Raw genomic sequence first — 25980 nt, 5'->3', positions numbered from 1 at the left:
TTTCTATAAATGTCCAGCCACACAGTGGCCCTGGTGTCTCACTGAACCTGTCCTGGTTCTAGGGGCTGCCCCATTCACAAATCATTCTTTGCTCAATTAAACTCTGTTAAGTGTAATCTGTCTAAAGCTCCTTTTTATGAGATGGGGTCTTGCTATGTTGTCCAGGCTGGTCTCAAAATCCACCCGGGCTCAAGCAATCCTTTCACCTCACTCTCCCAAGTAGCTGGGAGTCCAGGTGCATGCCATCATGCCCAGCTTCTTTTAATAGTAGTTATTTCCTTGAGCTCAGATTCATATTTAACACAGAACTCATTTCCTTAACCATCCCAACTCTCATTTTTCATTTTATAATTTTTTTTGTCATTTTTTGAAAGACAGTAGCACTGCTAAAAGGTAAAAGCACGTGAACTAAGATACATGCTTTCCTTGGGAACACAGCATAGGAAGGTCACCTCTCTTCCCTCCCCACCCCTGCCCTGCGTCAGAGACAGAGCTTCCTGCTCAGGGACCTGCAGAGACCAGAACAGAGACATTTTGCTTCATGCTTATTTGTGTCCCTCTTTGCCCCCAGCCCACCTCACCAGGAGGCAATGTGAGAATTATAAAGAGAATGAGAGCGACACTGGGGATCCCCCAAATGCTGCCCTGGTTTTGATGCACTCAGGGAAAGAGAGAGTTTCCTTGTCCTCAAGCTCATGTGGCAAACATGTGGCCTAGAATAAGGCCCTGCTGGACAGGACAGAGCCTGGCAGGCCTCCGTGGGTCCCTCCTAGGAGGCTCAGGCCCGAGGGCCAGGGCAGGCTGGGTTGGGGCGCAGCTCCGGGGTGATGAGCTGCAGGGTGCCAAGAGGGCTGGCCTAGAGGAGCTTATGCCAATAAAGGAGAGCTTGGTTTGTACCCTGCCTCTCCCCCGAGTAATGTCTTTGTGGCACCTGGTGCAAGAAGCTTGTAGGGCTTCCTCTAGACACAAAGCTGCATAGGAGAGACCATCCGCAGCGCAGCAGGTGTGTGAACGGCTGTCAGCTCTGAGAAGCTCACCTCTTCCCTGGCAAGGGGAAGAGCATGTGACGGTGTGGTTCATGGGACCCTTTCACACCTGCAGCAGCATTTGATCTGCATCACCTTCCAAGCAGGTAAGGAGCCTGAGGTTCAGGGTTGGCAGAGCTACCTATCGTCACACAGCTAGGTGGTGACAGACTCAACCAGTTGGGCATGTTTCTGTTACATTGCTGCCTCCCCGTGACAAAGGGCTTCCTGCCATAGCGAAGGGAGAAGTGATTACCCGAGAGTGCCCCTTCCACAGCCATAAGGCCTGCTTTCTCTCTCTCCCCTCTGTAACCTGGGAAACTAGTTCACCTAAGTTGTTAATAACTAACAACCCCACCCACCGCACCAGCATATTTGTGATGCAGAGAAACAATGCCTTAATTAAAAGGACTAGTTTTTAACAGTGGAACATTGGGCAAGAGATCCACAGAAGAGGTATTTGAGGACTTCAGTGGAGATCCTTACTCCCTACCCGCCAGAGACCGAGCTCTTGCATCCAGAGCAGGGCCGTATCTGTTTCACCTTGTCTCTGTGGTTCCAGGCACAGTGCTTAGGACATGGCAGGCACGCCACAGGATATCTGATGGTAGATCAATGCAGAAGTGGATGAATGGATGGGCTATCCCTAAACCTCCAGTAAATGAATCATTCATTCACTTAATTGCAATTATGTTCACTAAGAACCACATCTGCACCAGGCAATAAACTAGGCACTAGAGATATTGCTGTGAGCTAGACAGCTTAGAGTCTAACAAGTGAGTTGGTCATTAAACAAACAGGGGCCGAATAATTATTTAGTCATAGTTGAGATTAGGTGTGCTATTAAGGCTAACGGCCACAACTGTAGGCTCTGACCATTTAGGATCCAGCTGTTAATCTGTAATCTAATTTTGTAATCTGGCCATTATACCGACAAAATTCTAATTTTTTAAATCCACTTTGGTGTTTTTTATATGAAACCTATATGTTATAATTTTTGCAACTCAAAAGAGTTGTACTTACTTAAGGTACACAAAGGAAAGCCAAGGCACATATATCAAAGCTCTAGAGAATCAGGTTTCCATTGCACCAAACTAAGATATTTCCACCAGTCTATTAAATGATTAGTATTTTAAAGTTCACAATAGCTTCTACAGCAATATTACAATTATATAAAAATTACAACCACAAAAGCATTAAAAGAAAATCACAATATAAATAGTAGATATTTATTAAGTGATATGATTATGGCTATTTTTACTATTCCCATTTTTAAAAATTTTTATATAATGGATAATTATTACTTTGTAATAAAATGAACTTTTTAAAAAGCTGTTCAAATATATGATAATCTCCTTTTCCTTTTGGAATTATTCATATTGCAAAGTCTACAGTATCTTACACTTAGTAAACATTCACTATGTCTTTCTTTTCTTTCTCCACTATGTACTTCTTGACTATAGAAATAGATTAATGAATTTTCAGTCCCAAGTCAATAAGACCAACATATGGAAATTTTTGTCTTAAACTGTTGAACTCAGATTTCCCAGTGAACACAGTCAAGACCTTTAGGCTTTCTCAAAAGCTTGTTTTAATTGTCTTATTCAGTTCTTGGCTATTTTGTTTATGAATATGGGTTTTGAATATAGTAAATGGATTGAATTAAAGAAAAAATGTTTAAACGCATTCTGAAATTTTTTTTTTTTTTTTCTGTGACAGAGTCTCGCTTTGTTGCCTGGGCTAAAGTGAGTGCCGTGGCATCAGCCTAGCTCACAGCAACCTCAAACTCCTGGGCTTAAGCGATCCTCCTGCCTCAGCCTCCCAAGTAGCTGGGACTACAGGCATGTGCCACCATGCCTGGCTAATTTTTTCTATATATATGTTTTTAGTTGGCCAGATAATTTCTTTCTATTTTTAGTAGAGATGGGGTTTTGCTCTTGCTCAGGCTGATCGATCCACCTGCCTCGGCCTCCCAGAGTGCTAGGATTACAGGCGTGAGCCACCGCGCCCGGCCTCACATTCTGAAATTTAATACTTGTCTAATTTGTATTATTAAAAATTATCTGTCTCTTATCCAGAGCTACATTCTGCAAACTTCTCAGAAAATCTCATTTATTATCAACAAATACTTGGATCCCTTCAGGATATTTGTTTTTCATTTGTGATTTTATCTCCTTTGGAATCCTTCTGTGATATGTTTCATTGTGACTAATAAGCTAGTAAAGACCAGCTAGAATTTATTCAATCCAAGAAGTTAGCATTTGGAAGGCTCGTTTGTGGTCATTTAGTTCAACATCCCTCCCAAAGCAGGAATCTCTTCTGCAGCCTTAGTCACGAGTCTTTGGTGTCTGCTTGAATATTTTGTTTGCTGGGAAGCTCACTGTCTCCCATGGAAGCCTAGTTTGTTTTAAAAAAGATGCTTATCTTTAAATTCTACGTACCATAGATGAAAGTTTCATTTTGTTTACATGTGTACTTCTGATCCCCAGAACAGAACTCAGCATATCAAAAATCTTCAATAAATGTTCATGGCCTGAACAAGTGGAAGTTTGAATTCACTCAGTCAGCGTATTTATTGACTGTCTACTGTGTGGTGCACGGCGGGCACAGCAGCAGACAAGAGAGACTTGGTTCCCTGCCCAGAAGGCATTTTCATTCTAGCTGGAATGAATCGTCTGCCGTATTTCCCTTTCCTGTTTAAATCTGAGCCATGTCGCCAGCGGGCAGAGGGAAAGCAGCCACTGTCAGGACAGGTTGAGGAATATGTGGGGGTTCGTGCAAATTCCTAGACATTACTCAGAACCCCAGTGGAAGACTAGGCTTCCTATCAGGATGGGCTGGTGGGTGAAGTCAGTATGGTTTGAATATTAAAGAAATGTAACCTTATTTTATTCCTAAAGCTGTTGGAGCAGGATATTCCATATATAGAGAGAGAAAGTGGAGATATATTAGCATATACACTTATATTTCTACTTATTGATGCATTTATACATATATGCACGTACATATATACATTTATTCTTATTCAAACACACATACACACTCACATAAACATAGAACGATATTCACCTAATTTTTAAAATGATTGTCTCCAAGTAATGGAATTATAGATTTATTCTTGTGCTCTTCTATATTTGACACATTTTTTTCAACAGACAAGTATTACTTAAGTACAAACAAGTATTACTTAAGTAAGCAAAACAATTTTATAAAAACAAAACATACAAACAAAACCCAGCAGGTGCTGCTAACTGGCCTTGCTGCCCAAGCTCAGTGCTTTGCTCCTGCTGACACCACCCTCTTTCCCCTCCCCCTCCCGTCTTCCTGGCCGGGTAAATCCAGAGTCTCGGCTTGAGCATCGCCTCTCCCAGAAGGCTTTCCCGATGCCCGCCTGCTCCAGGCCCCGTACCCCCTTTCATTGTGCACTTGCTGAACTTGGTACAGACATCCGTGCCACTGCCCACAGCTCTGCAGGGCGGCTCACCTGTGGGTGCCAGCAGGCCTGGCTCTGTGTACTCAGCTCTGGACCCCAGCCCAGCATGGTGCCTCCCTCCGTAGCTCCCGGGAGATGAGCGAGGACGGCTTGGGCCTCACCTGGGTCACTGCCACAGCTGCCCACTGGCTTCTCCTCTCCGGCTCAGATCCCATTGCCCGTCCTTGCAAACCCCGGACGGCTCCTACTGCCTACTGAAGAAACTGCCTTTGCGCATCCAAGAGCCTCCACAGTGTGGTGGCAGCTCACCTTTCCAGCCTCATTCCCCTCCTGGCATCCCCTCCCGGGACCACTCATCCAGCTCTGAATGGGCCGTATTTCCCCACCTTTGCCCCTGCTGTTCTTCTGAACTGAAATTCTCTGACCTAGCTCCTAAGGAATTTCTAAAGAAACAGTTCCTACTCATCCTAACGCTAGCTCAAAAACCACCAGTGCTGTGATGTGCTCACCAAAATCTCTGTCAGAAGTAGCTGCGATCTTCTTTTGGCCTTAACCTCTCCTTGGAACCCTTATTAAGCCCTTATCCCAGGCAGCTACGGGAATACGTGTCTGTCCCTGCAGCCATGCAACGGCAGGCTCCACAAAGGCATGGGGCCATGCCCTGCCCGCTTCTGTGTCTTAGCACAGTAGCACGACCGAGGGTCTGTTGATTTAAAATAATCTGAAAAAGAAAAAGTCCAACTTCTCTTCCAAATGAAAGTTCCTGGGAAGGGCTATAGAAATTCTGGTGAATGGTTAATACAGTAAATGAGAGAAAGGAGATCCAAAAATAGAGTGAAATGGGATAGGCTACCAATCAAGCAAAGAATGAAACCATAAAAGGAGAATTTGTTTTAAGATAAAAGTTTAAGTACTGCATATCTGAGACTTCTCTTTTCTTGTTTTACGAGCTCCAGATTGCAGGGGAGCCAGAGACCCCTTCCAGCCCACATAGCTCCTGTCTGGGCTCTTCGGTTGGATCTAGAAATCAAATTGACACCAGGAAGATTAGAAAGCATACAAATTCTACTGGTCTTACATGGTGATCCTCACAAGAGAATGCAGTCTGAAGACGTGTCATAGCAAGATGCTTTATACTTTTTAGACAAAGAACAATAAATTTGAGAAAGAAATAACAAGATAATGGGGATCTAGCTAGGAGCAGTACATTTCTAGGGGAGTCACTAGGCTGTAAAACTAGTGGAAGATAAGGCCTACTTTGCCATCGAACCCCCCAAGTCCCAGTCTCTGGTGATAAGGGCTATTTTCTCACCCTCGTACGGGGAGGGTACCCCTTCCAGAGGAATCTTTACTGATCGCTGCATGCAGGAAAAGACAGGTCAGCTAAACCTTTCTGAAACTACAAATTCTCCAATGTTGCCAACTCAAGATAATCAATATAACAATTCAGCATATTTGGGGATGGCATGCCCTTCACCTCTTCGGGATTCAAAGTCACAGCCTTGGTTCTATTCTTGACATTGCCTCTGATGAGCTTGGTGACCTTTGCTAAGTCATCTAACCCTTCTAAGCTTTAATATCTTCTGCCTCAAAATGAATACGAGGATCAAGAGAAACAACAGCCATCAAAGAGCTGTGAAATTTCATAAGGTGCCGTTGAGATGTAAGGCATGTGCACATATGATGTAATTTATTTCAACAAATAAGTATAAATTGAGCATCAGTGATGTGCCTGGTATTCTGCCGGGTGCCAGAGGCAGTGTGCTAGGAGAAAGCAGACAAATGTCATTAGTGGCATCAACTTGCTTCCTTCCTTTTAGGTGGATCCTTTTGTAATTGACATCAATGCATAATGCCAGGTACCCTCTCTTGTCTGATGGAGAAGAAAAAGGAGCACACACAGCTCACCATACATTCCCTGTCCTGAACCTTTCTAAGCCCTACACTGCATGAACACACGTGGACGCCAGGGGCTCTTAATGCTCCAGGAAAAATGCAAACCAGTCTGTTCACATCATCAGCGATAGAGTTTATTGATAAACCATGAGCTGTGACCATTAGCAGAAAGCTGGCTTGACATCAGGATCAGTATATTTCTTAGCAGATCAGGAGCCTCTGCCCATCATTAGAGCCTTTTGATCTCCCTCACCTGCCAAAAGGAAGGCAAGACGCCACATGTAAGTCAGGAGCGGGACCAAAGGCACCATCCTGCATTGCAGGGCCTGAGGAAGGAAACAGCCTCAGCCCCGGGTGCTGCACTCAGGTGGGAAGCAAGGGAGTACTGGGCACCTATTGAGAATTACACATTCAGCCGTGCATTCAAAACGGTGCAGCAGCTTAATGGTTAAAACACTGTCCTTTTTATTACACAAACCTGGGTTCAAGTCATAGCTTCATCCTTTATTAGAGATGGAACCTTAAGCAAGTTATAGAACTGCCAGCTCCTCCAAAGATTAGGATAACACCAAAGCTACCCTTGGAATTGTGGTGGGGATGGAATGACATAAGATATAATATATGTGGATCTCTTAGCACTGTGCCTTGCACCTGCTAAGCATATAATGAATAGTAATATTATTATAATCATCATTGTCATTGATATGTGCCAGGTACCACTCTAGATCCTACGGATAAAGATTTAAAAAAAAAGAAAAAAAACTTCTTGCACGCAGGCAAACAACTCACTGTGATACAATATGATAAGAATCCTAACAGAGCTAGGAACAAAAAGCTATGGGAGCAAAGGGTTGGCTTCCTGGAAGAGGGTGTTTTCATTGTACCTCAGAGAATAAGCAGGAATTTCACCAGAAGGAAAGGAGAGCATGAGGTAAGGCATTCCGGGCAGAGGAAATGGCAGAAGCAAAGTCTGGAGGGATAAACGAACTAGGTGAGTTTGGACAGCTGTCTGTGTACAGCCCGGTGTCCTTCCATTGCCGAGAATCGCCTCGTTCTGCCTCCACGGCTCAGAAAACACAACCCGGGGTGCTGGGCTGATGGGGAGGCTCCAAAGGAGGAGGTGCCCAGGACTGGCTCTCTTTTTGCTGCCTGAGTTCACTGCTCAGCCACCCGAGGTGCCACCACCAGGGGAGGGGCAGCACTGCCAAGGTCCCAGCTGAGGGAGACCAGGGGGCAGAGCGCTGCCCCGAAAGCCGGGCGGCCCTTCCAGCAGAGCTTGGGGAACCCGCAGTCAGTGCGAGGGCGGCAGCTGCCGCAGGAGACAGCCAGGAGCTGAAGCACAGCCAGCGAGGCCGCCCTGCCAGCCTCCGCCACAACAATCGCTATTTACTTTGGATGCCGGCCGTCCCCACAGTTCACACTCAAGATTTATCACCAGAAAATGTCATATGGGCTGTAATACTGAGAAACTTTCCAAACACAAGCCTTCGCCAGGAGGATGCAAATGGAAGACTATGTCCAGTGCTGGGGGAAATCAATCTATCATGCCTGCTATGTTCAGGAAAAGTAAGGTCTCCAGAAATGTTGGGAAGTCTTTTTCTCGATCTTCAACAACTTTGGGATCTCATCACCGCAACAGGGTAACACACTGAAATTTTAAACTGTGTTAATGTTCCCTGTGTTTTCCCCGACCCCTTATTTCAATCAGGAAACCAAGCTTTGTAATTTCTTGTAAGGGGATTTTGGCAGCGTGGAAGTCAGACATCAATTCTAGAGCAATAGAAGTCAGAGGCCAAGACAGGAAGCATGTCTTCAGCCCAGAGCAAGGTGGGAAATGGAGATTCCTGGGAACTGGCAAGGAGGTGGCAAGACTTTAGAGAGGAACAGCTAAGCGCCTACAGACTCTGCAGAGACTCCTGCAGCCCGAACTTGGCTCTGAGGAGAACACCGAGAATTACCACCCAGCCGCCTGGGCCCACAGATAGCTAGGTGTCAGCCAGAGACAGCCCAGGACTGGAGGGACCTCCCTAATGCCTTAGTACAGAAAACCCCGGAACAAGACAGCATCCTCAAAGGGGCTGAGTTGGAATCCCCTACTAGTCAAATAATGAGGATTCTTTGGCAGTAGAAGCAGCCCTTCCACCTGCATCTAAGGAGATTAGCCCTGCACTGCCTGAGGAAACTGTGATGGCCTCCCTGAGGCAGGTGCCACCTTGCCAGATAGTGTGGATTCTCCTCAGGACCCACCCTTGCCACCCCTCTTTGCTCCTAAACCCATAGACTTCAGTTCCAGCAGGCTCCAAAAGATGAGGTACAAAGCGTGACCCATGAGGAGGTGCACTACACTCCAAAAGAAGTGATTGATTTTTCCAACTTCTGTAGACAGAGACCTGGAGAGTAAGTGTGTGGGAATGGATAGTAAGGATGTGTGATAATGGTGGAAGGTAACACAAAATTGGATCAGGGCAATGTATTGATATGGTCTACTAAACACAAAGTCTGGATTTAGTGTTGTAGCTTGAGAGGTTAAAAAGGGGCCTAACAGTGTTGTTGGTTGGTTGGCTGAAACATGGACCAAAGGTGGTCTATACTAAATGAAGTTGAAATGATCTTGGTATACTGTAGAAGAAAGTATCCTAAGGCGTAGGGAGATTGGCATGTCAGAGTGACTTTACCATGTAAGTCTTGCTCACTCACCCCAGGAATGTCCAGAGGACACATCTTTTACCATAACTATAAGGAATAAATCTGATGAGCTCTGGAGTGGTTTTTCTTTGTAGATTAGGAATTACCATGGTAATTGCTATCACTAAACTGCAATCATTAATGCAATGGAGATAATTGGATCCCGGGGTGGCAGTGCCAAGTAGTGGCACTTAGTCACCAAAGACAAGATGGGCATGGCTACCATAATGGACAGCAGAGTCAAAGCAGTAATCAAATTCATGTAACTTATGGAGATGCATGGCATTGGCTGCTTGATCATGGTATCCCCAAAAGTGAAATAGTTGGTTAATCTCCTAAATTCTTACTTGCTCTATATAAGCAGAAGAGTTCTAGGCCCAGAGAACACAGTCTAACTTGAATCATAAAAATGGAGAGTCAATCAATTCCTAGACTTGAGCCCATTTACAGACCCAAAACTCCTTGAATGAAAGGGAGGTTTGATCTACCCTAGTGTACTGCCAAAAATTTATACCATTAATCTTTCTCCCAGCCTTCCCCAAAGGGACCTACAGCCTTTTACCAGGGCAATTGTTCATTGGGGAAAAGAAAATAATCAGATTTTTGGGTGATTACTGGATACTGGGTCTGAACTAACACTAATTTTAGGAGATCCAAAACAACAGTGTGGTCTACCAGTCAGAGTAGGAACTTATGAAAGTCAGGTCTTCAGGGGAGTTTTAGGTCAAGTCATAGTGGGACCATTGGGTCCCCAAACCCATTCGGTGGTTATTTCCCCAGTTCCAGACTGAATAATTGGAACAGACATGCTCAGCAACTGCCAGAATCCCCACATTTGTTCTCTGACTTGAGGAGTGAGGGACATTATTGTAGGAAGGACCAAGTGGAAGCCAGTAGAATAGCCTCCGCCTAGGAAAATACAGTCAAAAATATCCCCTCTCACCACTCCTTTTCAACATTGTATTGGAAGTCCTAGCTAATGTAATAAGGCCAAGAAAAAGAAAAAAAAGGAAATAATATGCATAAAAACTGGGAAGGAAGAAATAAAACTGTCTTTGTTCACAGATAAGATGATTGTCTATGTAGAAAATCTGAAACAACAAAAAAAACCCCCTGGAACTAATAAGCAATTATAGCAAAGTTGCAGAATACAAGGTTAATATACAAAAGTCAATCACTTTTCTATATTCCAGCAATGAAAACGTGAAATTTGAACTTTAAAACTCAATACCGGCTGGGCGTGGTGGCTCACGCCTGTAATCCTAGCACTCTGGGAGGCTGAGGTGGACAGATTGTTTGAACTCAGGAGTTCCAGAGCAGCCTGAGCAAGAGTGAGACCCCGTCTCTACTAAAAATAGAAAGAAATTATATGGACAGCTAAAAAAATATATATATAAATTAGCTGGGCATGGTGGTGCATGCCTGTAGTCCCAGCTACTCAGGAGGCTGAGGCAGAAGAATTGCTTGAGCCCAGGAGTTTGAGCTTGCTGTGAGCTATGCTGACACCATAGTACTCTAGCCTGGGCAACAGAGTGAGACTCTGTCTCAAAAAAAAAAAAAAAACAACTCAATACCATCTACATTAGCACCTCCAAAAAACAAAATACTTATGTGTAAATCTAACAAAATATGTATAATATCTATATAAAGAAAACTATAAAATTCTGGTGAAAGAAATCAAAGAATTAAATAGAGAGACATTCCATGTTCATGGGTAGGAAGACTCAATATTGTGAACATGTCAGTTCTTCCCAGCTTGATCTATAGATTCAATGCAATCCAAATCAAAATCCCAGAGAGGTATTTGTGAATACTGACCAATTAATTCTAAAGTTTATATTGAGAGGCAAAAGACCCAGAATAGCCAACAAAATATTGGAGGAGAAGAACAAAAACAGAGAACTGATACTACCCAACTTCAATACTTACTGTAAAGCTATTGTAATCAAGACAGTGTGGGATTAGTGAAGGAATAGACAAATAGATACATAAAACAGAATAGAAAGTCAAGAAATAGACCTACATAAATGTCAACTGAACTTTTACAAAGGTGCAAAGGCAATACAATGGAGAAAAGATAGCCTTTCCAACAAATGTGCTGGAACAAATGGACCATCCACATACAAATAAATAAATCTAGACACAGACCTTACACCTTTCACAAAAATTAATTCAAAACATGTCATAGACCTAAATTTAAAACATAAAACTATAAAACTCCTAGAAGATAACATAGGAGAAGATCTAGATGACCTTAGGTTCGGCGACAACTTTTAGATATGACATCAAAAGCATGATCAATGAAAAAAATAATTGATAAGCTGGACTTCATTAAAATTAAAACCTTCTGCTCTACAAAGACACTGTTAAGAGAATTAGAAGACAAGCTATAGACTTTTCAAAGATATATATGCAAAGACATATTTGATAAAGGGGTATTATCCAAAACATGCAAAAAATTCATAAAACTCAACAATAACAAAATAATGAACCTGATTTAAAAATTGGCAAAAGACTTGAACAGATTCCTCACCAACAAAGATATACAGATTGTAAATAAGATTATAAAAAAGATGCTTAGGCCGGGCACGGTGGCTCACGCCTGTAATCTTAGCACTTGGGAGGCCGAGGCGGGTGGATTGTTTGAGCTCAGGAGTTCGAGACCAGCCTGAGCAAGAGCAAGACCCCGTCTCTACTAAAAATAGAAAGAAATTACATGGACAGCTAAAAAAATATATATATAAATTAGCTGGGCATGGTGGTGCATGCCTGTAGTCCCAGCTACTCGGGAGGCTGAGGCAGAAGAATTGCTTGAGCCCAGGAGTTTGAGATTGCTGTGAGCTAGGCTGACGTCACGGCACTCTAGCCGGGCAACAGAGTGAGACTCTGTCTCAAAAAAATAAATAAATAAATAAAAATAAAGTATTAAAAAAAAAAAGATGCTTAATAACATATGTCATTAGAGAATTGCTAATTAAAACAACAATGTACCCTTCAAAAAGAGTACATTTTAAAATAGCTAGAAGAGAATAACTCAAATGTTCCTACCATAAAGACAAGGTAAATGTTAAGGGCGATGGATATCCCAATTACCCTGATTTGATCTTTACAGAGTATAAGACAGTAATATATTAAAATACCTCATGTACCCCTAAAATATACCCATCTATTACATATCAATAAAAAAGACAACTTAATAAAAAATGGGCAAACACTGTAAATAGATGCTTTATCAAAAAAGATACACACATGACTAATAAGCACATGAAAAGATTTTCAACATTAGTAATCATTAGGGAAATGCAAATTAATGCCACATCTGCTAAAATGACTGCTGAAAAAGACTGACTATACCAAGTCATAGATTATTGCTGGCAAAATAAAATGGTAAAGCAACTTTGGAAAATATTTTCACAGTTTCTCAAAATGTTAAACATATACTTACTGCAAGAGGCAACAATTCCACTCTTAGGTATCTACTCATGAGAAATTAAAACATATGTCCATGCAAACACTTGTATGTAAATGTTCATAGCAGCATTATTTATAATCTAAAACTGAAAGCAATCTAAATGTTCAGCAATTAATGAATGAATGAACATACTGTGGTTTATCCATAGTAGAATAGTAGTCAGCAACGGAAAGGAACAAACTACTGGTACATGTGACAGCAGGATCAAAACTGAAAATATTATGTAAGTGAAAGATGCCAGCCATGAAAGACTGTATATCGCTTGATTCTACTCACATGAAATTTCTGGAAAAGGAAAAACTATGGAGACAGGAAACAGATCCATGGTTGCTTGGGGCTGAAGGTGAGTGTGGGGATTGACCGCAAACAGGCACAAAGGAACTTTTTGGAGGTGACAAAAGTGTTCCAAAACTGGATTGTACTCATGGTAGCAAATCTATAAATTTACTAAAAATCAACAAACTATGCAGTTACAATGAATGAGTTGTACAGTATATAACTTATGTTTCAATAAAGTTGTTTTTTAAAACTGAGCTAATTCTTGCATACTTGAGTTTGTAGACTTAAATTCGTATCTATTTCAGCTTTAATTTTCCCCAAGCATAAATCTTTCTTGTTACCATGAGAATCAGTTTGGATGAGAGCTGGCCACTTGCCTTCATCATTTTGTAATTTATTTTGGAAGCACAGAAGCTTCTATTGTATACCTTTGATTTCCTATCCTTCAAAACCTTTTCTGTTTTGTGATTATCCCACTTGGGAAGGGCTCAGTCATTGGGTCAGAACAAAAGAATCCAGATTAATCATGAGACTCAGGTACTCTTCCATCCCCTATGTATCATCTTTCTTCCAAACCTATAGCAATGATTACTTGGAGCCAAGATCACTGCATTTTAAAGACTGAAAAATTCATCACAAGACTTTCAGTTTCTAATGAAGTCTTATTCCCATTAACATAGAGAAGAAATTAAGTTCATTGTAAAGCCACTATGTGGAATCTGTTCTGTACCCTTCCGGATCCAGAGCCATCCAAGATTTGAGTTCTCGAATCTTGGAAACCCTGGGTAAACCTAACTGGCCCATCTGGCCACACTTTGCAAATCTTTCTTTCTTCATACTAGGAAAGTTCTGTGAGTGGTTTGTATGACTTTTTATTTTCACAAAACATAGAACTCTAATCAAATCATCTTTATGATCTCTTTCTAAATCTATAAATTTCATCTTCTTTGAGTTGTTGATGAAATTATCACTCCAAATAATACAGCTAGATGAAATCTGAACTACACTTACCAGTTCACGCAATGAAATTCAGAGCAAAACACATGCACAATTCTGGGAAGAGTCAGTTGTCCAAATCTAGGAGCCCCAGACTCACGGCTCTATTTACAAATGTTGGGTTATAGATGAAATGTAACTTTTATGTCAAAATGATGATTATTTCTGCAAAGGAAATTGTGATCATTATATCTTTAAAACTCGCTTTTTTGTTTGTCTCTTTTGGAGGCCACCGGTTCTTCCCAGCTGCTATCAGCTCTGCTTCTCCAGAATGGAGAATGTCTGACACTGGGCTTTTGTTCAGAAGATTATTTTGGTTAAAACCTCTCTGAGATTCTGGGCGCCAGAAAAATTGTCTCCCAGAAGAAAGTTATCAGGCCTAGCAGAGTAAAAAGTCATAGAATAGTAGAATCTCAGAGTTGAAGGAGACCATTCACCTAACTCAGAACTCATCTCTACCCCCATCCCTGGGGTTCATCTGTATAATTCTGGGAAACCAGGACTTGACTCTGAGTCTGGAATTCTATATTTTAGTCATTTTTTTTTCTATTTTGTTTAGCTCTTTGAATACTTCAAACAGAGAATAAGGAATTAATTCTGTCTGTATTTAAGCTAGATGACTAAACTTCTGAATCTAGGGGAAAATATTCCAAAAATAAAAAGTAAATGTCGTGAATTTAAGCACCTGAAAGAAAATGGTCCACCCCCTCTTCCCAGGGTCATCCCATTCACCATCTTCCTTTCACAGACTTCAAACACAACGCACAGAGGCCGCCTCCTGCCCGAGGGAGGGCAGATGAGCATGCAGAGGTCTGAGTTTCTGTTCCTGGTTCACAGTTTTTATTTTTATAAGACCATGACAGATGCTTCCTCTACCTGACTTGGTACATTTAAATTGTGTCATTACAGAGGAAGTAAAAGGAATTCCCAAGCCCTATACATATATCCTCTGGGTTTTTTATCAAGTGAGGTTTCATGTATCAACAAAATAACACGTACAAATTGTGTAAAAAAACAATTAAAACCTTCCAAAGAAAGACTTAGAGTGGATATTTGTTGCGAGCATCATCTTGCCAAACAGTTATTACTCACGGGGCTGACGGGGCTTTGTATTCTTTCTAAAAATAGATCTTTCCATAAAAAAGCACAATGTGCTGTCACTGTATGGTGTAAAACCACAAAAGAAGTTATTTTTATCCTCTAGGCAGTTAACTTTTTATTCCAAATAGAACCAACCAGTTTACAAAAGAAAAAACAAGAACTCAGATATCCGGAAATTCAGTTTCTTTTCCTCCCGTTCACATTTCTGAAATGCCTTTTCTTATTACATAAAACGATATTCTCTAACCAATAATGTCCAGTAATGAATGTTCCCAGCTTGTGGAAGGCGGGGACAGTAAATTCAAGCTTCAAAAATGAAAGAAAAATAAAAAGAGAGAGAAATCATATTCAAAGAATAAACAGTCCACTCTAAAATGTACCTTCTTTTCCTATCATTTCTGTCCCAGGCTCTGCATTCAAAGGCAGCGCAGTGTTGCAAAACAGCCTGGTCTGTATTAGAAAGGTCTAATTGCGAACATCCGTGCGAGAACGCTGCTCCATCACTTACTAACAGTGTGACCTCCAGCGAGAGACTTCATGCCTAGCAGTTCAGTTTCCATAGGTCAGCTTCCCCCTCTGTGAAGTGGGGACAACGGTGTCTCCCTCCCCGGGGAGCAGGACGAAATGCAATGTGCGAGTACAGGGCTGAGCCCGCTCCGATCACACGCCAAGTGCAACAGAGATTAGCAAGCAGGATCCTGGATTTTAGGCTTCCACAGGGTTTTGAGGAAGGAATGGCGGGGAACAGTGAGAAGAGAATAGAAAAGGAAGAAGTGAAAGGACACAAACAACAAAAGGAGGCAGTTTTGCCCGGTGCCCTGTCCAGATGCTGGGATCCTTTGTCAGCACTGCAGCATTTGGTACCACAACTTCCGTCTTGGTGACTCTGAAATCAGACTGCAGTTGTTTTTCTACCCAGTAGATTTATAAGGTAACTATTCATAAGCTCCCATTTTTCATAGGCCAAGCTGAAATATTAAAATGTTGAAGTCCTCGAAGGCAAAGCTAGACAGGAAGGCCATGACTTATTGGGGTCATTCTGCTGCTAGGTCCATCAGCACCAAGAATGGGTCTAATCGTCATTTTCTTTTTAAAAAACATTTCTGATACATGAATTTAGGTAAGAATATAAAATATTTATGATAATACTGCAAATAAGTTTAAAAAAATCTCAATATCACAAGAACTAGGAGGTGATGTGAACAAATGAAAACAGAATTTTATTTTGGGATAAAATTATATGTTATATTTATGCTGCATTTCGATTATTTAAAATTTTTAGAATAAAAACTCCACTACCCAAGCATAGATCTTAGTAGTTGATATTATTCTTTTCTTTCTCTTTTTCTGAACACTAGCATCTGAAATCACTGAATGACAGGTAAAGTCTTTGGCAGATCTACCTACCTACAAGGTTCCCTCCTATTCAGTCCCATGATGCATGGATGGTCCTAAGAGATAATGTCTTGGTGATTGTAGCCCATTCCTAGCACAATTACCCTAAACTAAAAGAAACTCCAAAATAAAGTCACCAACATTGAGAACAAATTGCAAAGCACGTGATTTTTAAACCTTAAAGGCAGATTCTTGGATTCTTGGGACTGGTAATCTGAAAGTTTGGGAAGCACCATCCTGAATGTTTGACTCATCTTAAAAGCACTGTGGTCCTGAATTACCAGAAAGTCCAGAACTGGAGGGGGTCCCTCAGCTGGCGACTGCCGGATGCTAATTACTAACTGAAACCCAAGAGACAGCAGTTGCTTTCTCCTAAATCCCACCCCGTGAAAAGCAGCACAGGAGCCGTCGTCCTCTGTGAAACACATCAAGAGAGAGGAGAGAAGAAGAAAGGGAGATGAATGAGAGCAGAGGAGGGGAAGGGAAAAACCAGAAAGGACTTCTGCCCTTCCGAGTCTGAAAAGCTCTTTTGTCAGACAAGGCAGCTGAGTGATGGAGAGAGGAGTTGTGCTGTGAGCGGGGAGGGCTGTGTGCCTGCCATTCCGCACAAGCCTGGGGCCCCTCAGGTGAGGTCCTGTGGGCTGCCCACGACTGAGACGGTCCAGCCCTTCCCTTTGACAGAGGCAACAACATTCCCATTTCCAGACAAGATCCACACTCACTCTCACTAGGACTATCACTGAGAAATTCCCAACATTGCATTCCTATTCCTGAAGGAAACACCCAGAGCCCTTGTGATCAGTTTTCAGGTGACAAACAGGGTATTTTTCTACTTCTTAGATTGGCATGGTTTTAGACCCAGCACAGTTACATAACAAAGACTTGGCTTTTAGCCAGTTTTATTGGCCAAGAAGCTTGCAGACTTCTAAAAGCGTGATTATGGGCATTGATTCACAGTGTCTTTAAAAACTGTACACCAAAACACACGTACGCATATAGCGTGCAAATGCCTCGTAAGCGTCATGTTTTTCCATCTTGGTCTGCTGCCCCACTTCCTGCCGTCGTGAACAGGATGTGACCAAACAGGATGTAGCGCTCCCTTGTTTTCCGTTTTCCAGTCCTAAAGAACTGATGTCTGGGTTTGATGACTTGATCATTGACCTCTGGTGACCATGGACAACAAGAGGAAAATCCACACTGAGCCATCAAGCCTCGAGGATGGTTGGTCTTTCTGCTCTTTCCCTAGGTGACTGGTAATCTCCTCTCCCCAAGTGGGCCACCGCAGGTTGAAGGACAGGTAAAGGCTGAACAGCTGAGCCATCACATGAGAGCCTGGGCACTTGCCCAGTTGGATGTGCTGAGGGGGTCTGATCCTGGCCATCAGAGCTGGCTGCTTCTGTCATTCCTTAATGGCCTCCTAAGGGCCCTGCCCTGTGCTGACACTTCACAGACTGAATAGGATAGGTGTATTACTCCACTTTATAGGTGAGTTGACTAACACATAGAAAGGTTAGGTAACTTGCTCAAGGTCAAATCTATTTCTACTCCAGCACACCTCTAAGGGAGTAGTAACAGAGAAATCTGGAGACTTGGGAATTGCTGGGTAAGGCCGGATGCCAAGTGTGACCCCCTTCGACTCGACCCCATCTCCTCTTGGTCACCTGCCATGCATCAATCTGTCACACCCTTCTGCAATTCATTTACATCTCTCACCGCTGCCAGCCCTCAGGATAACACCTGCTGTAGACTCACTAGTCTGCTGTGCTCACAGCTCCAGTGCAGTCCTGTGCCCCAGAGGGTGGTCCTCTGAGAGCCTCCTGTGGGTGTCCCTCCTCTCCTGCAGTGCTCTCCATGCACCACAGAGCAGCGAAAACAGGAAGATGGGGGAGGGAGCAGGCTGGCCCAGGCTGGCCTTCCAGGCTTTCAAGAGCTGAAATCCCAGTGGTCGGTGCTCAGGCCGGCAGACCACTGCCCCACCCCCATCCATATTACACTGCACTGGTGGGCCAGCAATTATAAATTTTTCTGAAGAAACAGCATCAGCAATGAAAAGAAACCTCTGTCTTATTGCAAATCACATGATTGTCCACTGGGCCACAAATAAAGGAGGAAGATGGGTTTGGGAAGAGACAGGAGGAAGCTAAGAACCCTACTGGGCAGATACATTAAATTTGGGGTTTCAGAGGAGCATGTAAGTGGCATTCCCAGTAGGCAACTGGAACTCTGAAATACTAAATAGCACAATGGTTCTCTCACAGTTTAATTTTATTCATGAGAATCTAAACTATCTCCTATATGATGGGTCTCTCTGCCATAACTCACCACTAAATAAGACCCAAATAAGCATTGGATTTTAGAAACTGTGATTTGTGCAGCTAACAGTTCATAAGCCAAAATGAGAATTCTTCTCTAACTCCATACTTAACCCTGAATTAACCTCCAGATGACTATGATATTTTTAAAATATGTGGTGTTTAAAGGGCAGAGTCTATTCAAATCCAGCTAAAAGAGTGTCTAGATTTTCTTGTTGCTTTTTGGTATAAATAATAAAAAACTGTCTGTAAAGGAGCCATGCTATGAGGACATCAGAAACATGCTTTCTCAATGGTCTTATTTCTAAATTCATATGATTACGAAATTACCACATTCTTCCTGGTGCCATAGTCATTTGCATACAAAAGTTAGGGCACCTAATACACGGTAGGCTGCTGGCTTTTCTTCTAACCCCACAGGTGTGGCCTATGCTTTGCACATAGTAGACTTGCAAAGAATATTAGGGAACTTAAATTAAAACCAACAGTGACCCTTAGAAGTGACATGTGCTTAATAATCAGAACTCTTGCAATTGAAGAAAACATTTTAGAAAGTTCATCACATTATTTATTTAAATGCCTTTCAAGTAAATTTAAGATAAATATCAAATTTAAAGGGACATCAAACCAAATGTAGTTGTCTTAAAGTAACAATTAAAGTAAAAGTATGTCATGAACAACACTATCACACAAATCTCTAATTTACTGTAACCTTTCACAGCAGTTGTTCTCAGCCTTGGCCACAAATTTTTATACCTGAGCCCAATCTCTAGAAATTATTTGGTCCAGCAATTAATTAAAGGGTTCTTTTTTTAATTCCAGTGTGCACTGGAGGTTGAGAAACAGTGAACTCTACTCTCTCCAATAACATAATTTTCCAAAATAATCAGCCTCTCTAGTAAGTAAACAATAATAAAACAATAACTTGTCATTATGTCAGATTATCAGATAGGCAAGCACTAAAAAGAATCTTAATTTCCAGCTTTACACAGTGTTTTTTTCAACCATGAGTTACTACCCATTCATGGATCATGAAATTAACTTAGCAGACTCTATCTGGTATTTTTTAAAATTTTTTTGAAAAGGAAAGGAAAGGAAGAGGAAAGAAGAGAAAAAGAGTTCATTGTATATCGGAAATCAAGAAGGGGGGAGGGGGAGGGACAAAAACCTACCTAACAGGTACAATGAACACTATCCGGGTGATGGGCAAACTAATAGTCCTGACTTAAGCATTATAAAAGCTATCCATGCAACATGGATATTTTGAAATTAAAAAAAAAGAAATTATCTTTAAATGTGGCAAAAAAAAGAGTTCATTACATTTAGTCAGGAAAATGTTAAATTTTGTTTCAATTATATATGTGTATGTGTGTGTATAGTTGGTCACAATATAAAATGTATTTTTTATGGTGGGTTAAGGTGTGAAAAATTTGAAAAACACTGTAGAATGTTGAGAAAAGCACACTTCCCCAATTAGGGCTAAATACATTATCCATGCAACAAAATACAATGCAGCCATTAAAAATAATGAAATAGATTTACATTTGTTGACTTGGAATGATGTTCAGACACATTAAAAAGAAAAATCAGGTTAAGTACAAGACATTAAGCACAGCATAATCCCACTTTGGGAAATATGTACTGTATTTATAAATATATCTAAGCCATGGAAAAGCGAGGTTAAGCATCCAGACAAAGCATGACCTCCTGGTTCCCACATCCCGGCTCTGCCACTTCCCGGCTGTGCCGTCTTGCTCAAGAAACTTCACTGCACCAGAAAATTGTCATACCTATCTCAGAGGATTGTTGTGAGAATGAGCTGAGCTAAGACAGGTAAAATTCTGCCAGCACTATCAAGTGCTTTGTAGGCACTTAAGAAATGTTAGCTCCATCTAGACCGGAGGGAAAATGAGAGATTTCACATAACTCTTAACAGTAGCCATTATCTGGGTGCTGGGATTACCAGCGAATTTCATTATCTTCTTTACACATTTTGTGTATTTAAATTTTATAATCAGAAAAAGGCAAGACAGCATAAAAATTAAAAGTATGTAATTTTCCCTTAGGTTTCTAAAATGTCTTTAATTTGGTAACTTTAGGTTAAAAAATAAATAAACAGGAACGGCAGTAACAACATGTTCTACTCGGATTTTGCTTATTTCTTTAGAGAGATTAGGTTTGAAGGACTTTTGCCCAGTCAGGCAATGAACTCTGCTTTGGAATTCTATTTTCCTGATTTTGGAGTTTGCGTAACTTCTGTGACTGGTACAGAGACTTTGTTCGCTATCTACTTCTCTAAAAGTGTCCTGCTTTATCTTACTGTATCAGTCCAAACGAGCCCACTAACAGAATTCTGTATTAAGTTGTCCCACTATATAGCCCCCCAAGCTACTTTCTGTCCCAATATTGTACCTTAGGTCATTGTATTTCTCATGAAATGATGATGACATCCTGTCCAAATAACAGTCCGAACTGAGCTGTCCTTTGTGTTTACTCATGAGAATAAAAACAGAGACCTTAAATGGCATTACGTGTAGGTGGGAAGACTCATTATTAAAGAAAAGGGAGAATTACAGAAATGCATGGAAAAAAGGATTTAAAAATCATCTATTGTTTCTCCACTCAAAGTCCATTATTAACATGGTAGTATATTTCCTTCCAGTCTTTTGCTTTGTAGAGTTATCTTAGGTTGTTGTAGTCATATTGTAAACACAACTGAGTAAATCTCTTTTCTCACTTGGTATTACATGCAAAGCATGCACTATGCTGTCATATAATTTTCAAAAACATGTTAGTGACTGCATAAAGCTTTCTTGAGTGAGTAACCATTTCTCTTCTAAAGGACATTCAGATTATTTTCAAGTTTTAGCTGTTATATTAATAAATAGAACTATGAAAAAATTTTGTGCAAATTTTATATAAAAAGTTTTAGCTTTTTATGTGTGTAAAATTGTTTCAGCTTTTTACATGTGTAGAATCCAAAAAATGGAATTTCTGTGTCAAAGGTCATGAGCATTTAGTCTTAGGATAGTTGTTAATGTATTACAACTGACTCTGTTATCTCATTATTCTCCATCATAAATCGGTATAATTCTTTAAGAAAGCACTGGCAATATGGATTAATGTGTGTACAGCCTCATTTCAAAAAGAATTTGAAGCAGTTTGCAAAAGCAAACACAGTCAAACCATTTTAAGAGGGGAAATTAGGGTGAAAGGGAAAAATAAGAAAAGTAACAAATAGCATTTATTGAATACTTATTGTGTATCTGTACTGTGTTCAGCTCATCATATATAATCTCATTTAATTCCCATAGCAAAAAGGTAGGTATTATTGTGCACATTTTAAGGATAAGAAAACTGAGGCCTGGAAAGTTAATAACTTGCCCAATCTCACAAAACCAGTGAGAGACAGGGCAGAAACTCAAACTCTAGAATTTGATCTCTTGGCTATTAGGCTGCACTTCACTGGGAGTACACTGGAGCACAGTGGGGCTGAGCCAAAGCAAGAGTATGCTTTTCAGTGGTCTATGCACAGAGAAACAGGAAAATCGGGAGATTCATGATGTTCATAAGTTAAATACAAGCCAATTTCTTCTAAGTGTGAGCATACCTATTTCATCACACTCTTTGCATTTGGATCATTTTATTTTTAAATGTGTATACGGTAGTTAAGATGCTTATATCAGTGAATCCTGTATCACTGTTGTTTTCATTTTAATATAAGGGAATTGGGCATTTTTTCAAATGCTAATTTATTCCTGTGTTTGTATGTCTTCCTTTGTAAATTGGCCAATTCTTTCCTTTGCCCATTTTTCTGTTGTTTTCCCTATTTTTATGATTATACCTTAACATAAAGATACAAAGTTTTTAGAAACCATTTGCAGTAAAAATAACAATCTCTAACTTTGAATTCAGATAATTTTACATAAATTTATGGTCCATAATCCAGTATCTTCCAGTATGATTTTCTGTCACTTGGAAACTTAGTCCTTTATCTTCTAGAGAGTTGACAAATACTAAAATTTATATCTGTAAAGTTTTTCTACACCATAATGTCTGTTTGACTGTAATTCAACAGGAATGTATTTGGGGCCGTGACGTGAGTTGAGAACCTATACTCTTTCTCTTTATTATTACTGTTTATTTATTATTTTATTGATTTATTTTATTTACTTATTTATGTGCAGCCTTGTTGCAGCAGGATTAATTTTTATTTATTATTATTTATATAGTCTTTCTCTGTAAAATACCCACTAACTTCTTGTACAGTGTATGTAACATGCAGTCTCTTTAGGCCATCGAGCCTGTTCCACCGAGCAACATCCTCCCGTCGGCATAGCTCTATTATAGGCACTGACAACGCGAGTACGTACGCCCTGAATGGCAGCGTCTCCTTTTGAATTTGATGAGTTGCCTGAATATACACTTAGATAAATTTTAACACTACTTTCCCAAGACTTCTACCCCACAAAGATAATCCCATCGGATGTAGTTTGAAACTACATTAAGCCTATGAATTAATTTAGAAGGAAGTCACATCTTCACAATGTTTACCTTTCCCTGCACAGTGGGGCTTCTGTTTATTCTGTTTGTTCTTTTGCATTGCTGGTTAAAATTTGAGCTTTCACCCCTGTCTGTCATATTTGTTCCCCTTCTCCTGCCCCAACTTTAGTTTGACTTTCTCTCTTCCCATTTCCTTAGCGAATGAACATCTAAGCCAAACACAATAGGATTCTATTTAGGGTAGATGACAAATCCTGGGTCAGTTTTCATTTAATTAAACAATTTGTTAATGCAAGTGTTGCCTAAGAGTCCCGTGCTGTACATAAAAGGCTAGAGTTAGTTCTCTAAGACATTGTTTTACCTGGTTAATAACCACTTAGAATATGATAGTCATGTGCTCTCTTTAAAGTTACTGGGCTCCATCTTCTGGGCTGACTTCTGAGTATTTGGAGTAAGGATAGGTGAAAGACCCCAGAGCAGGGCTGGGACGAGGGTGAGGCAAGTTAGGTGTCTAGCTGGGGTCGCGCTCTAGGAGGTGCCTGCTCTCAGGCCCCCTGGGTGTCTCACTCCCCTTACCCTGGTCCCAGACTGTCCTAAGAAACTGGCCACCATGCGCCAGCTAGTGTTGGCAAGCGGACAGGAGAGGGCACCACCTCCCAAGCCCCACAGCTCTGTCTCGGGCCCGCTGGGGCGGGAGTTTGCCATCACCACCAACGAGGAGCATTTGCCTTGCCCGACAGATGGGCCTCCCTTTGTGTATCCAGGCCACTTTTGCCTTTTAGTAGCAAAAGGCATCCACAGCTAGAGCAGACGGACAGCCTGACAGTCCCCTAGCCCCCGACCCCACCTGAGTGCTCTTACAGGATCCCTGGAGATGGTCAATTCCCATTTGAGAAACACTTTGAGCTGGGTTATTGGTGGATGGGAGCATGACCTGCACTCTGGCCTCGCTACCCTCAACTACGCATGACTGTCAGGACAACCACCAACCCAGAAGTACCTAGCAAAGCCTCAAGCACAAGTGCCAGTGTAAAAAAGTACAAGAAGAGCTGAAAATAAGCAGATGAAAGCAGCTATAATAAACTACGTTATAAAACCTACCTATGTGGCGCTAGATAGACGTGAGACTTGATTCTAACATCTAATAGGATATACAGTCTCTGTGTCCTGTTCAAACACATAGAGCAAGATGTTTTTGGTTTTATGCTGTTTATATTTAGTAGATGTTTCAATATCTTTAATTCATGGGGTTTTTCTAAATCTTTAGTTTTATGTTTTTTAAAATTAATACTCAGTAAATCATCAAAAGATTTAGAGGATGTTTGGGTGAGGACAAATTTATTTAACTGTCAATTAACAAAGGGGGACATTCTCATTGGTTAGAGATGGCTCTAAAAACAAAGAATCTAAGACCATAAAATTCAGAATGAGAGATGAAAGGAAAAAGAAAAGAAAAGAAAAGTCGTAGAGTGAGTTAAGATGGAAGAGAACATCACAGAGCAGAAATGTGCCAGGAGTAGCAAGAGGCACACACACAATAACAAGAAGACCCCGAGACAGGGCTCAAGGTGGTTGGCAGGGCCAGGACATTTAGTGCAGGGCAAATGGGCCTGCCCACCACCATGCCACACAAATTACCCCCAGTAATCCTCAAAACATCACCCAGTATAGTAGTTGATGTTCTGAATAATGACTCTATGTCATTAAGAAAGTTGAGGCACACATACCCCCCATTTAAAGCAGCCATACTGATCTATTTCATTTTAATGCTATTTGTCTCCGAAATGTTATGCTATAAAAGTAAATAGATCTGTCAACCCACATGGGAGACCATGCTCTACATTTCCCTGTGCTCTGAGTGCTGCCGTAAGCTCCACGACCATGGCAGCTGTGTACTTGGCTGCAAGCATTAACTCACATCTGTAAGTTCTGTTCACCAGGGAGCCCTCCATGCCCCGTCCTGAGCTGGTAGCCAGCGCTGTCCATGGTTTACTCCACCACAGCCTTGTCTCCTGTCATTTAGCTTGTGCCCTAGAACACAATTTTTACTGGAGTCAGCCCTCTACACATGTGAGGTTTCTGTGAAGAGGGGCTCCCAGGGTCATCCAATCAGATTACATTAGGGCCCACCCTAATGACCCCATTTTAACTGCATTATTAATACCTCTTTAAAGGCCCTAATTCCAAATACAGTCACATTCTCAGGTACTGAGTGTTAGGGCTTCAACATATGAATTTGGGGGAACACCATTCAGCCCATAACAAGTGTAGCCCTTTAAAAGGTTAAACTTCAGGTGTCTAGAACTCTTACTCACCAATATACAGTTCCCATTTTCTGACTATTTTACACAATGGAGATGGCACTTCTTCCCTGGCATTGCAGCCACCATGCAAGGCCCCGCCATCCTGGTGGTAGAAACTCCCACAAGTGCAACAACTTGTGAACGATGGGCAACACAGGGTGAAGCAGAAAGAACAGAAGGAGCCAGAGTTGTCCTGTCGTTGTATTTTTCCACCACCTAATAAGCAAATGAAAATCACCATATCATTCAAGTACTACAGCAATTACGCCAAGTAAATACGACCCCAGCACTAGTCTAAATGAATTCAGACACTAGGTCAGAGTTATTGCATTTTTGTGTCCCCACAAACGATGTGTAGAACTTGTTTAACACATTGACTGCCACACTAGAAAAAAATTTTTTTTTCTTTGGGGCCATGGTGTTTTATTATGAAAATGGAATAAAAACTTCTAGAACAAAATGATCCTTTCTAACTTAATGAAAAATGTTATTTTTTATTGTTTTCTGTACCTGAGTTATATGCAATTAAATTGTCAATATTAATTGTAACAATAAGAACATCAACAAGTAAGATTTTCAT

General features: G+C 41.1%; 1 long non-coding RNA gene across 1 annotated transcript in view; it reads right to left on the bottom strand.

Moving 5' to 3' along the window:
* LOC123635374 overlaps positions 1-25980 on the bottom strand; it is an 80032-nt gene that overhangs the window by 45645 nt on the left and 8407 nt on the right. Inside the window, exons 2-3 of the long non-coding RNA XR_006734112.1 lie at positions 25413-25616; positions 25016-25128 (exon numbers count right to left, since the gene is read on the bottom strand). This is a non-coding gene — a long non-coding RNA (uncharacterized LOC123635374). The remainder of the gene's footprint in view (positions 1-25015; positions 25129-25412; positions 25617-25980) is intronic.

Source organism: Lemur catta, chromosome 3 (genome assembly GCF_020740605.2).
Source record: "Lemur catta isolate mLemCat1 chromosome 3, mLemCat1.pri, whole genome shotgun sequence".
Lineage (NCBI taxonomy): Eukaryota > Metazoa > Chordata > Mammalia > Primates > Lemuridae > Lemur > Lemur catta.
Note: the sequence above shows the minus strand (reverse complement) of the source record. Positions and strands in the feature narration are given on the sequence as shown.